We start from the raw sequence: 3,627 nt of genomic DNA on the forward strand, positions 1-3,627 counted from the left end.
ATTTCTCACATTGCAGATACTTTACCCATTGAGCAATAGGGGAAGCCCGGTGTTTTCACTGGAAAAGACCCTGATGCTGGGAAAGACTGAGGGCAGGAGGAGAAGGGGATGGCAAGAATGAGATGGTTGGATGGCATCACTGACTCAATGGACATGAGTTTGAGTAAACTCCGGGAGTTGGTGATGGACAGGGAGGCCTGGCGCGCTGCAGTCAGTGGGGTTGCAAGGAGTTGGACAGGACCGAGTGACTGAGCCACTGTTTTAAGTTCTTCATGTCAAAATGAACTTCCTCCTCACAAGACCCTACGTGGTGGGTATTTCCCCATTTTCCACGTGAGATGTGAGGAGAGACCCCAGAGTTGATGTGAAGCAGAGGTGGCTGTGAACCGAGCCATCTTGCCTCAGAGCCCACACGCTTGACCACAGGCTCTGCTGCTTCTGGTGGACCACGATTAAGGACCTTGTGTCTGGGTTGGATTCTAAGTCCTTGTTGCCTGTGGCCTCTGCACCGGCAGCATCGGCCTTCCGTGGGAGCCTGGTAGAAATGCAGACTCTGAGCCTCACTGCATCAGAATCTGCCTTTTCACAAGATCTCTGGGTCATGCTCTGCTCACAGAATGCCCTGTTTGCCACTGATACAAAAAAATCTTGCCTGCTTCAGCTGTCCTTCATTGAAAGCCTGCTCTGTTGGGTGATGAGAAGGTAACAGGCGGTGCAGCTGCCTGAAGGACAAGAATGATCAAGTTAGCTTGAAATCAACACATAGTGAAGAATGAAATGCCAAACGCCAGCAACTAATCTGTACTATCTTCTCCTTGCTGTTCCTGCAGGTAAGGGCCTCATTGTCATCCACCTAGCTTTTCATTCATAACCTAATTGATCTCCTATTCCGTTTCACATCCTTTTTACTACCAGAGTTGTTGTCTTGGAACATAAATTGGATATGGCCTTTCCTCAGAGCCTTAGGGCAAGCTTTTAAGTGTAGAACTCAAGACTTGGACCACCTAACCTGCTCTGGGTTTCTTCACCTTTCATGCTAAATTCTCGATGCTGCTGCTGCGGTGGGAGTCCTGTCATTTAATCAATAAGCCGCACGTCCCCGTGGCCACATTCAGCTCATGTGTTGCCTCTCCTGGGAATGCCCTTCTCTGTGAGCCAACTATTCAATACCATTCCCTTGTGGCTCAGCTGCTATAGAACCCACCTGCAATGCAGGAGACCCGGGTTCAGTCCCTGGGTTGAGAAGATCCCCCAGAGAAGGGAAAGGCTCCCCACTCCAGTATTCTGGCCTGGAGAATTCTGTGGACTGTATAGCTCACGGAATCACAGGACATGACTGAGCAACTTAACACTTTGACTCAGCTTATAGACCCGCTTCTATGAAAGCTTCCCTCGTTCATTTCTTTTGTTCAGCAAATAGATGTCGAGCACCTGTTATTGAAGCACTGTTTTAAATACTTGGGTTAAGGCAGTGTAGAAAACAACAATCTTAGCCCTGGTTGAATTTCAGTTCAGTCACTCAGTTGTGTCCGACTCTGCGACCCCATGAATTGCAGCATGCCAGGCCTCCCTGTCCATCACCAACTCCCGGAGTTCACCCAAACTCATGTCCATCGAGTCGGTGATGTACATTCTATCAAAATCTGTTTCCTTAAAAAATTTTTTTTAATTGAAGTATAGCGATATCCCTCGCGGTCCAGTGGCTAAGACTCCATGCTCCGAAAGCAAGGGGGCCTGGGTTTGATTCCTGGTCAGGGAACTAGATCCCACATGCTGCAACTAAGTTCACGTGCTGCAACGAAGATTAAAAATCCTGAATGCCGCAACTAAGACTTGGTGCAGCCAAATGAATAAAGTACTAAAAAATATACCATGTACTGTAGCAGTAAAATAAAAAAGATGGGAAAGTTATTTTTTTAAAAAGAACACTAAAAGAATGAAGTATAGTTGATATATAATATGTAAGTTATAGGTGCACACTATAGTGATTCACAATTTTTAAAGATTATTTATAGTTATTAACAATATTGGCTATATTCCCTGCCCTGTACAATATATCCTTGTAGCTTATTTTGTGCATAATAGTCTGTACCTCTCAATCCCCTTCTCCTATGTTGCTTCTCCCTGCTTCCCTCTCCCTATTGGTAACCACTAGGTGGTTCTTCGTAAGTCAGTTTCTGTTACATTCACTGGTTTGTTGTATTTTTAAGATTCCACATATAAGTGATATCATAGAGTATTTGTCTTTCTGTATTTGACTTATGTCACTTGGCATAACACCCATCAAGTCCATCCATGTTGTCACAAATGGCAGAATGCTACTTTTTAATGACTGAGTAGTACCCTGTTGTATGTATGTACACACCTTCTTTCTCCATGCATCTGTGGACGGGCACTTAGGTTGCTTCCGTGTCTTGGCTATTGTAAACTGCTGCTGTGAACCCTGGAGTGGAAATCTGTTCCCCTCGTGTACTGTACCTTTGCACAGCCTTAGGTTTTGTTCACTCATGAATATCCAAGTCTCCTCCATGTGCAAAGTCTGCAGAGGGAAGGATAAAAGGTTAATAAATCTGAGACTTTGTTCTTGGGCTTACAAGTTGTCAGGAATATCTAATAGAAGATGGAAAACGATATGTCCTAAGTGAAGCTAAAATCTAAGAATTCAGAGAACAGATACATTCAGCTGTGGGACATTGGGAATGGCATTATGAGAGATGCCTTTGGGCTGGAAGAAATGCTTTTGAGCTGGACCTTTAAGTTGAAGTACATTCTAAAAAGGAGTGATATGACCAAACTAGATATTATGGGGTGTGTACCAATAAACACCAACTCATTTGACTCAGCTGAGGGTGGGGTGGGAGGAGGGGAGTAGTGGGGACGTAGTTGGAAAGAGAGGTTGGGGTCAGACTAGGGAGTTTGGATTTTACTGAGTTAGTAATGGGGAGCTGAGAGTTTTGAGCAAAAGAGTGATTTGTATCTAGCTGCGAACTGGGACGATTACCCTAATAAGAGCTTTTGTTTTTGTTGAGGACGGGGGGCGCATGGGGCATACGTGAGAGGTTTTGAGTAAGACCAGCAAGAGCCGATGAAGGTCTGATTGGGTGTAGCTGTGGCTGGAAGAGAGCAGTGGGCGAGATCACAGAGGCAGAGTCAACAGGAGGTGATGCTTTTTGAAAGCAAGGTGTCGATCGAATCCAGATTCCACAGCTCCAAGCTTGGGGGCTTGGCACGGAGGTTCTCACCGAACGTCCGCTGAGGGAATAGGTCTAACAGGAGTTCGCAGAACAGGGAGCCCAGCACTCTGTCAACAAGGGAGGGCTTCGTGGAGCAAGGGGATTTGGTTACCCTCTGGCCTCCCTCTGCTAATACCTCCCCTCTTGCCACTTTAGAAGGGGGTGTCCACTTCCCAATCTAAAGGTAGGGGGCATGGGAATTCTCTGCCCCATCTCCTGGTGCAGGATGCGGTGGTGGGGTCACTAGCATTAGAGTACCTTGACACTTCCCTCACCCTACATGACCCTAGGTATTGTTTGAGTGGCCCTCAACCTCTGACAAGCCTACCTTCTGCTGCAGAGGCCGATGGTTGACTGTGCTAGAGTGGCCTGCACCTGAGTGGAGTCACCCTGT

At 46.5% G+C, this 3,627-nt stretch overlaps 1 long non-coding RNA gene across 1 annotated transcript; it reads right to left on the reverse strand.

Moving 5' to 3' along the window:
* Nucleotides 1-650: 650 nt before the first annotated feature.
* Nucleotides 651-3,627, reverse strand: LOC138438957 (uncharacterized). Its single transcript, XR_011256514.1, has 3 exons — nt 3,562-3,627; nt 2,479-2,539; nt 651-722 (listed from the first exon to the last, which is right to left on the reverse strand). It is a non-coding gene; the product is annotated as an uncharacterized lncRNA (long non-coding RNA).

This window comes from Ovis canadensis, chromosome 4 (assembly GCF_042477335.2).
Source record: "Ovis canadensis isolate MfBH-ARS-UI-01 breed Bighorn chromosome 4, ARS-UI_OviCan_v2, whole genome shotgun sequence".
Classification (NCBI taxonomy): Eukaryota; Metazoa; Chordata; class Mammalia; order Artiodactyla; family Bovidae; genus Ovis; species Ovis canadensis.